Consider the following 12,533-nt stretch of genomic DNA (forward strand, 5'->3'; position numbering starts at 1 on the left):
TTATTTTCTCACTCTCCCACCACAATGCGGCTGCCATGGGACCGGGTTCTTACTTGCCCGGCCCCCGACGCATAGCGCCCTGGAACCCATGTGATCACTGTTTGTTGAATGACGACTGAATATTGAAATGGAAAACACTGTGTTCCAGACACCTGAGTTAGAAGCCTAGCCCTGCCCCTCGGTTGTTCTGTAACCTGGTGCGTGTTACTTAATCTCTCGGAACGAGGAAAACACCACCAGGGTACACAGACTGGCACTGTGTCCCCAACGCTCCTGCTCACCCACGAACCTGAGAGATAAAATGACTTTGTAGGGGGTCTCCATACCCACGCCACTCCCAAAGAGAGAGGGCGCAGACAAGGCCTGTTTATTTCACTCGTGTGTGCCCTCAGGAGAGGCCCAGGGATGTTGGCACAGGTGCATTGTGGGCCCCGAAATAATCAAATTGCAGAAGGAGAGAGAGGGGGAGAGAGCGGGAAGGGTAATTGAATATCGGAGCGGAAGCTATTCTCAAGTCAGCCATTTCATGGTTCTTTCTCCTGTTTATGTTTTCTAAGAGATCTCCAAAATAAAATAGTTCTATTATTTTATGACTCATAGATATACGTTATAGTGATAACATATTACAGCTACGGCAACGATGCTTATGGAATGGCCGCTCCGTGCCGCGCCGTAGAACTCTGCAAGGTGAATCTCTCTCTCTCTCTCTCGCCTCACAGCTCAGGAAGCCTCGGCTCTGAGAGGCCAGACTCCAGCCACGCCATCCAGACCACGGGGCCACGGGGCCACGGGGCCACGGGGCCAGCTGAGCCCGCAGTCACTCTCCTCCTCTGCTCCTCCGCCTCTGAAAGGTCCTTTTCAGACGCTCAGGCACTCGCAGGCGCCCCTCTTTCATCATGGTTAGGCGCCACACGCTTTTCATCTCCAAGTCTGGCTACTGCAGATGCAGAATGAAAAACGAGCCAATAACACAGCAAACCCGGGCAACTCGGCACGAAAGGCAATAACCGTGGTGAGGGGCCAGGCGGCGATTCCAGCCAGACAGATGAGTGGGCGTCACGGGCTCCAGGTGACGTAGAAAGGGCACAGAAAGGTCTCACCCTGAAGGGAGAGAACGTGGGGCCGGGGCTGGAGCGAGTGTGGAGACCCGGGTTCCAGCTCCCTCTCTCCTCGTCCTGCTGGGGACTGGGCCGAGAGACTTGGGCCCTCTGCCCCTCGGCTTCCAGGTCTGTCAAATGGGGCGATAGGAGAGTGCTGACAGCCCAGGGCTCCCCTGAGAGCTTTAAGAACACACTGGAAAGTTCTAGCGCAAGGTGAAGACCATAAGAACGTTAGTGGCCGCCCCGTCTGTGAACTAGGCACGGTCCTGTAGATCTCAAATGGCCACCTTTCAAGTGAGGACAACACGGGTGGTGACGGTACCAGGAAAAAAGAACGCACGCCTCGGCCGTGAGGCCTCGCCGAGAAAGGGACAGGCGGCAGTGGCACTGCCCACACAGAAGCATGGTCACCCAAACTCAGGCAGGCAGGTCAGGTGGGTCCCAAGGGCTCTCAATCCTTGCTGAATGGTAGAGTCACCTGGGGAGAGACTCTAAAACATTCCTGCCCAGACACCACCCCCAGAGACTGGGATTTTACTGGCCTGAGTGTGGCCTGGGCAGAGGATGCTTAGAACCAACCCCAGGTGGGCCAGGCGCCGTGGCTCACGCCTGTAATCCCAGCACTTTGGGAGGCCGAGGCGGGTGGATCACGAGGTCAGGAGATCGAGACGATCCCGGCTAACACGGTGAAACCCCGTCTCTACTAAAAATACAACAAATTAGCCAGGTGTGGTGCCGGGCGCCTGTAGTCCCAGCTACTCGGGAGGCTGAGGCAGGAGAATGGCGTGAACCCAGGAGCAGAGCTCGCAGTGATCGGAGATTGCACCACTGCACTCCAGCCTGGGCGACAGAGTGAGACTCTGTCTCAAAAAAAAAAAGAACCAGCCTCATGCATCCGGCTGGGCTGAGAACTGCCAGCCCAGACCGCCTGACGCCTGTGCCCCACAGGGCACCCTCCAGTGGCTCCCACCTCTGTGCCTGCCTGAAGGGGCCTCAAGGCTGCAAAGCACCCCAAGTGGGTCAGCCACACCCAGCCTAGCACAGCCACCTTGTGAGGGTTCTGCCCAAGCCCCACAGCCCTGCAGCCATCTGTGGGGAGCTACTGATCACCCAGATGTGATCTTGCAGATGCACAGAAGACCGGGTTTCCACCACCCTGAGCCAAGGAGGCCTCTGCCATGGAGAGAGGCCGTCAGAGACCAGTGTCCGGCAGCGCCCTGCCTGGCCCCGGAGCCTGGGGCAAAAGGGAACCTTAGGACCACCGACCCTTTTCCTCCAAAACTTCAATATTTCCTTCCTCATAGATATCTTGCATTCATTTTGCATTAACTTTATTTAAAACATTGCATTAAAACATCATTTCTGCCTCTCTCCTCACACTGGTCCCACCCTGGCCTCTCTGTGGGATGTTCCTGCCACCCTGACCCCTCTCCAGCCCTCCAGACACTGATGGCTGCAAGCTTTACATGGGTGGCCCACCAGGCCCTGCAGCAAGTGACCCTCCTGCAAGCTCCTCCTGTCCCCAGAGTGTCTGTTGTCACCAGGACACATCAAAATGGCTGAACACTAGGTGGCTCCACTCCCAAGGGGCATTTTGGAACTTCAGGAAGGGCTGTTTTGAGTTGTCACAATGACCTTCAGTAAATACACAGGCCAGCCCTGCAGGTAACTCTGTCCCTGGTCTCGCCAGACGTTCAGGTAAGCAAAGAGGCTGCTTATAATTACCTGAGCTAGAACCTTAGAAAATATATCCTGGGGATCTTTGCTGCACAGTTAATCCTCGCTGGCTTTTCCAGGAAAGCATCTCCTGTGTCCATTGAAGGGAGGACACGTTGCTGCATTTGGAACTTGACCACCTGGGAAAGTCACATCACAGGTACATGCTCAGCTGCTGGAGGCCGGAACGCCAGGCCTGGCCCGTCCGCATCAGCCATGGGGGCTGGCGCGGGGATAAGATGACACAGGCATGCCTCGGGGGGCTTCTGGGCTCCCCCTGGAGACAGAGCCAGGCCTTTACATATTGAAAAACATATGATTTTATCATACAATTTCCCTTTAATTCCTCCTCCATATAACAGGGCGTTATGTTGACTCTTGCAAAATTGTGTGTGAGGTGAGTTATCTCTCAGCTATGATTTTCTTTTCAGATGGTACAGGGAGTGCCCCGGGCCTGAGGAGGGTGAGGATGAGGGGTCGTCAGTGGCCCAGGATGCCCCTCACCTGGGAGCATTACAAAATGCTGGTGCCCAGGCTGCACCCCAGGATACTGATATATGTGGTCCGGGAGCAGCCTGGGTTGGGCTGGGGGCATTCTCCAGAGCAGCTGAGGTTAAGAGTCCCCGGGCCGGATGCATTCAGTCCCATCAAGGAGGTTACCTGGGCGCTCTCAGCCTCCGTTTTCTCATCAGCGAAATGGGAATGATGAGATGGCCCAAAGCCATCCACAGACACTGGGAATGGCTGCCTTCATTCCTTCATTCTCCCTCCAGTTCTCCTGACCTGAAGGGTATAGGAGCTGAAAGCCTGCGCCTCCTTGGGACAGCCTACCCGGGGCTCCCCATTCCTCTGTTGTCAGGGAAAGTAACTCAGTTACAGGTGGCCAATCTAATGTGGTCGATAGGATAATTGGCCAATAGGATAATAGGGCCCCAGCGTATGTAGTAGCTGCGTGTTACCAGGGCCATGGCAAAGGCCCGAGATTCTCAGGGAGGAGAGGACCCATAGAGGCTGCTTTACCTGCAGGTAATTCCCGCAGAGGGCTGTGGGGGGCCCTGGGGGAGAGGCTGGGAGCCAGTCTGCAGGAAAGGAGGGAGCCGGCCCTTCTCCGGAGCAGTCCTGGAATCTCCGTTGCTGCCGTGCAGGAGGAAGTGGGAGTCCCAATGCTTACTTAGCCAACGACCTTTGAGGGCATCTGGCTGGAACGAGAGAGAAGCCGAGGGGCTGAGCGGCTCCGAGGTGCCACTCCTCGCCCTCTGTTCGCCCTCCCCCACATGGCTTAACCTTTTTGGTGTTGGCTTGTTTGTGAGTTTGGTGACACTTCCCCAGCTGTTATGTCAATGGAAGCAGGGCTCCTCCTGACAGAGTCCTGCCTTTCAGCCCAAGGACACCTCCCAGTCCCCCCTCGAGGCCCGCCCCGCTGGCCACTCTCCCCCAGGCCAGGCAAGTGCTGGGGAGGGCCCCACTGTTGTCCACGGGCAGCCAGGCCTGTGAGAGAAGACCCCCATCCCGAGAGCCCTTCCTGGGCTCCAGGCCCAGCGAGGGACGAAGGGACAAATGGCGTGAGGTCCTCTCCCGGCTGTCACGGTGAGCGTGGAGCCGCCTCTGCTTTCTCAGCAGAGCCCAGCTGGGCCCGTTCCAGGCTGCTGTCTGTGTCGCGTGCAAAGAAAGAGCCCTTTCCAGTGTTTTATTTACATACAGCACATTACATACAGGAAAACGCCGCTTTTTCATCCACAGCTCTGGGAGGTTTGACCAATGCATGCGGTCACGTAACTGTGACCATAATCAAGATATAGCACACTCCATCCCCACAAGGAGCCCCACGGCCCTGGCAACAGCAGCCTGAGCTCTGTGCCGACAGCAGAACCCGACTAGCACAGCCTCGTGAGGCAGCATCAGCAGGGCAGCTCCGGTGATGCGCGCCTTTTTGTCACCGAGTAGTATTCCATTGCAGGGGTGGGCCACAGCCTGTTTATTCAGCCCCAGCTGAGGGACATCTGGGTTGTTTCCTGTTTTTGCTTAGTCAGGTTCTAAAAACTGGTTTCTCATCCCACAGCCACCAGCTCGGGAACAAAGCTCTTTACAAATGAGCGGCTGTGTGCTGACATCCGGGCGATCATGGAGATCCCCAGGGGGTGAGGCTCAGGGACCCCCAGGCACCAGCACATTCTCAACCCCAGGCCATCTGGCTCCAAGCTCCTGCCCAAAGTTGGCAGGCTGGGGGCTGCTATGAGGCCCAGCTGCAGCCAACTCCCTAGAACCCTGGGCCGTTTATAAGGGAGTGACAGAGGCCTGCGGTCTTGAGGACGCCCGAGGAGGGCTGCTGCCCCTCTGAGCCCCTGAGCCGTTGAGCCCCCTCGCCTCCCCACGTGGGTGGCATGTGAGGGCTGCTCCTGCCTTCCCCCAGCCCCTCCAGGGGAAAAAGAATGGAATGACAGGGTGCCAGCTAGTGATGAGCTGAGCCCAACCCCAGCACAGGGCCTGAGTGGGACTCAGGGAGACGATTACGGGCAGCATGCAGCTGTTTCTCAGCCCTGTCGGGCCGTGGCCCGAGACTCCCTTTGTTCCGGAGGGAGGGGATGGCTGGGCTCAGGGGTGGCCTTGTGGGTGGGGGCTCCTGGCCGACTGGCTGCCCTTGCATCTCCGCTGCCCGCCAGCAAGGAGATCACTCAGGCCCTGATACGATCGCTGCGGGACAGGCGGAAATTGGAATGTCCCGGGTGCTTGATCGAGGCAGCTTTTGAGCTGCGGCCACAGGGACATTAGAAGCCAATGTAATGGCCTCATTCAGCTCCCCTTGCAGCCCCGTGACCTTGGACAGCCTGAAAGCCTGTGTGCTGTTTTGATGAAAAATCAGGAGTTAGGGAAGTGAGGGAGGCTGGCACGAGGGCAGGGTGGCTGGGCAGGAGCTCTGGTGTGCTGCTGTCCGTCTGTCTGTCTTCACTGGCTTCAGGCCACCTGCCCCCTACGACAGGCCATCCGTCCATGCTGGCTCCCTGACAACAGAGCCTGAGGACCCCAAAGGGACAAAGAAATCCCCACCCCAGGGGACCCTGGGTACAACCTGTGATGAGGAGGCTGGGGCCTCAGCTGGGGAGGGGAGGGGCTCTCACAGGACAAAGGGACCCCCCCACCTGAGCTCCCACTGGGGCCTCAGTCTCCCCATCTCCAGTAGCTCAGCCACCTCCGCCTCCCCTAGTGGCATCTGAGGGCGTCAATGGAGCACTGCTGTGTGTCCCCTGTCCACAAGGCCCCTGCTGCTGGGCTATCACGCAGCCCCTCTTCCAATGGAAACCGAGGTGACTCGCCCCAGGCCACACTGCACAGGATGGGACAGCCCCTGGTGGGCCTCCCCTCTGCTACTCAAGCCCCAGGCTCTTGTGTAAAGACAGCCAGGCCAGGACCCTTCTCCCACGTGTCCCAAGTCCAAAGTCAAGAAACCTTGTCCACCCCAAAACCCTGCTCAGCTCCTGGGGCTGGCACTTCTCGGCCAGCACCTTCCCAGGCAGAGCCCATGAGGCCAGCCCTCCCCTCACTGTCTGCAGCTGCCTCCAAACCCGTTTGACAAATCGGCTCTGATGAATAGTGCCTGGGCCGTGTCGGAGCATCTGGGGGTTCACAGCCCTCCTTCCCTCCAGGGCCCTGGCTGAAAAGCCAGCAGGGTCTACAGCCACGTGAAAGGCCCACAGAGGGGCCACCCCCTCACAGACACACACAAAGGCATTGCGACCTCAGGCTGACCCCAGCCTTGAACCAAGAGCTGAAGGATATGCGGCGGGGCTGGGGGCTGCCCATCACTCTCCCAAGTTGGGAGAGGGGTCTTCCTGTACTGCCCCACCCCTCCCCAGAGGTGCAGGCGGCATTGCCCAGCAGACCTAGAAGATGAGGGTAGGGAGAATTCAGATAGGATGGCCCTGTCACTGCTTCCCCTCCCCCAGGCCTAGGATTCTGTCCCGGGGCTGAGTCTTCTCCCAGCCTGAGCCTCTTCTGTTGGGCTCCTCCCATCCACATAGTCCAGAACCAGTGGATGGAGCCAGCTGGAAACCAGGTGGGCTCCCTGCGGGAAACTGCCTGGGAACCTTGGCTCTCTCTTGGCTCTGCTCTGTTCTCCACTGGCCCCTCCTGGACCTCCCCTGGGATTCTGGAAGGAAGGGCCCCTCCCCAGATGGATCAGACCCTCTTGTCCCAGTCTTGGGAACCTCCAGGCCAAGCTTCCACTCCCTGAGCCGAGTGTCCCCTGATCAGCATCCTGGGCAGGCAGGAGCAGGCAGCCCCACTCTGAGGTCAGAACAGGCAGCCCCACTCTGAGGTCAGGATGAGGGAAAACAAAATGCACACTGGTAATAGCCAGTGGGCACAATGCTCTTCCCAGAGGACAAGCTTTTCAATATTGTAATTCTCACAGCAACCCCACTCAGCAGGGGCCGAGTGACAGCCCAGCAGCAGGGGCCGAGTGACAGCCCAGCAGCAGGGGCCATGTGGACACAGGACACACAGCAGCACTCCATTGACACCCTCCGATGCCACTAGGGGAGGCAGAGGCAGCCGAGCTACTGTCTGACCTGAAGTCAGACAGGTCCCACCTTCCACTTTCTGGTTTTCCTACTACTTCCTGCTCCTTTTTAGAAAGTGATGAAAGGTCCCTTTTCCATGATGGGAATATTGAGGCATGAAGGGTTAAATTGGCACCCCACCTGGCCCTGTCTACCACTACTCACATCCCATGTCCCTCCTTATCCCCTCAGGGGCCCCTCACTCAGTACCACAGACACCCTCACTTCTACAAGAAGGCTTGGATGGTTCAATCCCTGCCCCCAAAGACGATGAGCCCTAGAACCCTTATCTGCGTATCCTCCTCGTTCTTGTTCCCAGCATGTTGCACACAAACTGCATGCAGTAGGTAGTGAAAAATGCTGACCTACCAGACCACTCCTGGAGTTGCAGAGGGACCACCCTATAGTTGAGGCAGAGACCAGGTTCTCACATGCTCCACTGGCCCAAGAAGGGAGAAAATGGGGGCCAGGAGGTGAGGAAATTCCCTTTACCACATGCTCCCCAGGGCCTGGCTGAGCCAGCTGCTCTATCTACACCTCCCCTCATAACTCCTACTGGTGAGTCAGATGGTCTCCCTTGGTTAGGAGAATGAGGCCCAAACAGGTGAAATTACTTGAGTTTGATTACTTGGGAGCTAGAGGCAGCCCTGGAGTTTGAGCCCCAGGTTTTGACACCATCCCACACTGGCTCTCGTGATACCTGACACATAGTAGGTGCTCAACAAAGGTCATAGGACAGAAAGCCCCTGAAGACTATTACAGCTGCAAACACTGCCCCTCGCCCACCCCAGAGGGCACATCCTCCACCAATCTGCAAGGGCACCAGCTGCCCTTGCCCTATGTATTCATGGTTGTTCAAAGCCCTGTGGGGTTTTTAATCATCCCCCATGTGCACACAGGCGTGATTTATAAAGTGGGTCTTAAACGCCACCGCCGCCAATCAGCAGATGAATGCAGGGTCTTGGCAGCATCCACTGGGCTGTGCATTTGGTCCTGAATAAGTCACCCTTGACAATTCCTGCCATGGTGCCAACAGCAACAATAGAGACATGTCATCCCCTTTGCAGGGGTTGTGGGCAGTCACACCCTTGCCAGGCCAGAGGACAGTGGGATTGTGGCTTCTAAGGGTCCTGGAAGGACAATGACATTGCTGCCCACAGTGGCCGTGCCATGTGGCCTCCTCCACAACCCCAGCCAGGTGGACTTGGGGTATGAAGCCCGTGAGGGCAGGAGTGCAAGGCTTGGGTGAAGCTCTTGGGGGTAGGAGGGGGGAAGAGCAAGCCCCAGGTGCAGGGGGGCAGGGAGGGTAGGAGAGACTTACACCCTCCCTGTTCTGACCTCAACCCTCCTTTCCACTCCAGGGTGCCTCCAATGGCAGCCCCATCTCCCAGCCCTGAGTTGCCATCACTCCTCTCTTGGGACCTCCCCTGTGGGCTACCCTCTGCCTTCTTTCTCCACAGCAGCTAAAAGGCCAGGGAGGAGGCGTTAGATCTGGAGGCCAGACTCTGCTGATGAGCAGCTCATAAGTGATGGCATCTCTTGGCCTCAGTTTCCCCATCTGTAAAATGGGTGCCTATGCTACGAGGATGTGGTATGTTTTCAGTGAGGCACAATAAGTAAGGCAGTGGCATGGAGCTCAGGGAATGCCCCAGCACCCCACCTCTCCGCACAAGCCACCTGAGCTCTCCTCCTGAGGAGAAGGGTGAGCCCCTGGCTCCCGGCTCCACCGCCTGGACTTCTCTCCAGCCACCAACCCGAGTCTCAGCCCCCGACCCCCTGCAGCCTTGGAGGCCGCTGGGCAGCGGCTCTGGCTCACTTCTGCTAATCCATAGGGCCCCATGGGCCTAGCCCTGCCAAGTTCAGGCAGCTCCAGCCCCAGCACCCCCAGCAAGGGAGGCCTCCGTGGAGCTGCGGCCTAGTTGGCCACACACCGTCCACGTGGTTGGGTTGGTTTGTGGCAGAAAGGCTGATGGGCCAGAACTCAGGGGGGAACTGGAAATCTCCAACCAGCGGGACGAACTGGCTCCAACGTGGCCAGGAGAGGTCCCTCGGGGGCCCCTCTAGTGCGTAGAGACCCTGCCACACTGGTGTGGGAGGTCCAGGGCCCGAGTAACACACCCGGTTGCTGTGGACCTGGGAGCCGAGGTTCCGAGCTCTTCGCCCTGCTTGTCCCCCAGTGTGTGCCAAGACTTCCCTTGCCAAATAATTTCCCAAACAGGTTTTCAGAAGAGAGTTGGCAGAGAGTGTTCTGGCTGTGTCTAAAGGAGACAAAGGAAAGCGGAGAGTCAGCATTTGCTGGGGCTGCTTTGACCCCAGCAGAGCATTTTGGCCCCATGAATGATGATTGCAATGTGTTCATGGGTGACACGATGAAGAAACTGGGAGGGCACTGAGACTCGGTTTCCAAATCCACTGGGGGTGCTCATTCCAGCTGCTGGGGAGCCTCTGCGGCGGAGGCAGCAACTGGGGCCACCCTGGGGGCTGTGGCCCTTCAGCACCAGGGCCATGGTCACGGCGGACAGCCTGGAACCCCAGCCACCAGCCTCCATTCCCGGGGCCTCTCGGAGATGAGGTTTGTACCAGGGACTCACAAGCCCCCTCCCCAGCCTGGGCTCTGTTGATGACAAAGTCTTCCCACGCCGATGCTCAAACAATAAGTTTGATGAGCAGTTCTGCACCGAGTCCACGCAGCTGCCCCTCTCTGAGGGTGTAAATGTCCTTCATTTTAGGCAGTCCTGGCGATTGCAGTCGGCATCTGGAGATGTGGTTGGTTTCCTTGAGTGTCTGTAAGAATTGGCCACTCTGTTAGTCCTCAGATGGCTCCCTGGGCTTGGGCTGGACTTGGGCTGGACTTGCTGTAGGGTTAGGGTTAGGGTTAGGGTTATAGTTAGGACCAGGGGATCCAGGTCCTAGCAAGCAACACGTGTTCACTGGAACTTGCTCAAGGGCAGGAGAGACTGGAAATGCCTCATGAAGAAAGGCTGGTGTGGGGGCCACCCACCGTCTCCACTGCCGGCAGCTCAGGGGTGCCAGGAGATGGCCACCATTTTGTCCATGGGAACCTGGGATCCTCGTCTCTAGGCCCATTAGTGTGCACCCTGGCACACATCGAGTGGGGGTCTTCCCTGCCTCTGTGCCCCTCCCCCACCTCTCTGACTACTGCTTAAAGCACTCAGTGGCAGCAGGCTCCGGCCAGCATTTGAAGTGGGACCCTACTCCAGGGCTCAGGGGGGCCAGGTCACTGGCCAGGGGCACAGTCACCAGGGGACAAGAACTGATCAGTGCACCCCCCACCAAACAATCCTCAGCCCCGAACGCCCCGCTGTACGGGGCCGTGAGCCCTGACACCTTGGGCCTGAGCCCCAGAGTCAGATTCATTTTTCTCAAAACACGCCGGGAGACCCAATCCTGGAGGGGGACCAGTAGAAACTCTCTGCAGCCATCACGCATGCTTGGCTGAGCCCCCAGCCCCACAAGGCAGCCCTGCCACTCCTCCTCCAGGCAGCGTGCTGGGCAGCCAGTCTCCCTGAGCTCCCAGGCACCTGGGCCTCAGCTCAGGGACAGGGACAGGGACAGGGACGTTTCCCCTGGAGGCTTCCAGGGCCCAGGACCCACCCCTTGTGGTGCATCCTTCACATCCCCAGCTCGGAAAGTTCTTTCCCAAGGAATGCCCACCCAGCCCAGCCTCAGGAGCTCTTGCCCACGCCTCAGCTCTGCATCGCTCTTCCTGCAGTCTGAAAGCACAGGCTCCATGGACGCAGAGGCCACTCCTCATGCCCTACACAGTGACAGTGCCACCCCTGACCCGCCAACTCTCAGGTAAGTCACTGAGTCACTAAGCACTCCAATCATCTCACCAAAGCTGGGGACAAAGGATCTTTGTCCTGCTTCAGGAGACAATGTCCCAACACGTTGCCGTCCCCCAAATGTCCCCAAGCCACGCTGGATGTCTCACCTGTGTCCACCAGCTCCAGTTTCTCACTCATTCAACAACTCACCTTGAACCTAGACGTAAACAAGATGGAGCACCATCTTGTTCATCGTGCGGCCCGTGGTGTGTTGGGAAGACAGGTCGGGAGGACGGCAGTGGCGGTGGGGAGGGGCTGCTCCCGGAAGGGATGAGGAGAAGGCAGTACAGTGCCCCTCAAGAATGGAGTGGGTTTGGCAATACAGAGGTCACTGGAGACCTTGGTGAGACCTCTTTTGATGCTCAATGCTCCACTGGTTTAGTGGAGCTTCCAATTCCAGGAAGGGAAACTGACAACTCATTAGTGAACATGAATATAGTTTCTACACAGCAAATCGAACAAGTAAGGGACTGGGAACAGTGGGGAGCAGGTGTGGGGGAGGGCAGGACCCTGAGGAGGGGACACATGAGCTGAGGCTGAATACAGTGAGGGTGGGGACCCTGAGAATAGCTCGGTGCAAGGCGGGCATTACAGGTTAGGGAATGGCGAGTACAAAGGCCCTGGGGTGGGAATGAGCTACACGCTGGACCCAGGGAACCTGGCAGAACACAGTGTGGCAGGGTTCCCAGGAGGGTGTCACGGGGTTGGCAGAGCCAGATGGAGAATGGGGGCTATTTAAGGAATGGGAAGACAGGGGAGGTCAGGTTTCCGGCATGGACGTGCTGCTGTGAGCTGTTGGCAATTGTCCGATTCAGCCTGTAAGCTGTTGAGACACTGAGGTGTTGAGTGGGCGGACAAACATCTGGATTGCAGGGTGGAGGTCAGAGGATCACAGGATGGAGATCACAGAGGTCAGAGCTGGGTAGACGCATGTGGGGCTATCACCATAGGAATGGCATTTAAAGGGACTGGACTGTCGGCCGGGCACAGTGGCTCACGCCTGTAATCCCAGCACTTCAGGAGGCCAAGGCGGGCGGTTCACCTGAGGTCAGGAGTTTGAGACCAGCCTGGCCAACATGGTGAAACCTCATCTCTACTAAAAATACAAAAATTAGCTGAGCATGGTGGCACCCATCTGTAATCCCAGCTTCTTGGGAGGCTGAGGCAGGAGAATCACTTGAACCTGCAAGGCGGAGGTTGCAGTGAGCAGAGATTGCGACATTGCACTCCAGTCTGGGCAACAGAGTGAGACTTTGTCTCAAAAAAATAAAAATAAAAAATAAAAATAAATAAATAAAATAAAGGCACTGGAC

General features: G+C 57.6%; 2 long non-coding RNA genes across 2 annotated transcripts; one reads left to right on the forward strand and one right to left on the reverse strand.

Annotated features, from left to right (window-relative positions):
* Positions 1-306: 306 nt before the first annotated feature.
* LOC129135986 (uncharacterized) lies at positions 307-4,208 on the reverse strand. Its single transcript, XR_008537198.2, has 3 exons — positions 3,837-4,208; positions 2,826-2,956; positions 307-1,101 (listed from the first exon to the last, which is right to left on the reverse strand). It is a non-coding gene; the product is annotated as an uncharacterized LOC129135986 (long non-coding RNA).
* LOC107976811 (uncharacterized) lies at positions 916-3,202 on the forward strand. Its single transcript, XR_001721082.2, has 3 exons — positions 916-1,012; positions 2,229-2,798; positions 2,897-3,202. It is a non-coding gene; the product is annotated as an uncharacterized LOC107976811 (long non-coding RNA).
* Positions 4,209-12,533: the final 8,325 nt, after the last annotated feature.

This window comes from Pan troglodytes, chromosome 11 (assembly GCF_028858775.2).
Source record: "Pan troglodytes isolate AG18354 chromosome 11, NHGRI_mPanTro3-v2.0_pri, whole genome shotgun sequence".
NCBI classification, from domain to species: Eukaryota; Metazoa; Chordata; class Mammalia; order Primates; family Hominidae; genus Pan; species Pan troglodytes.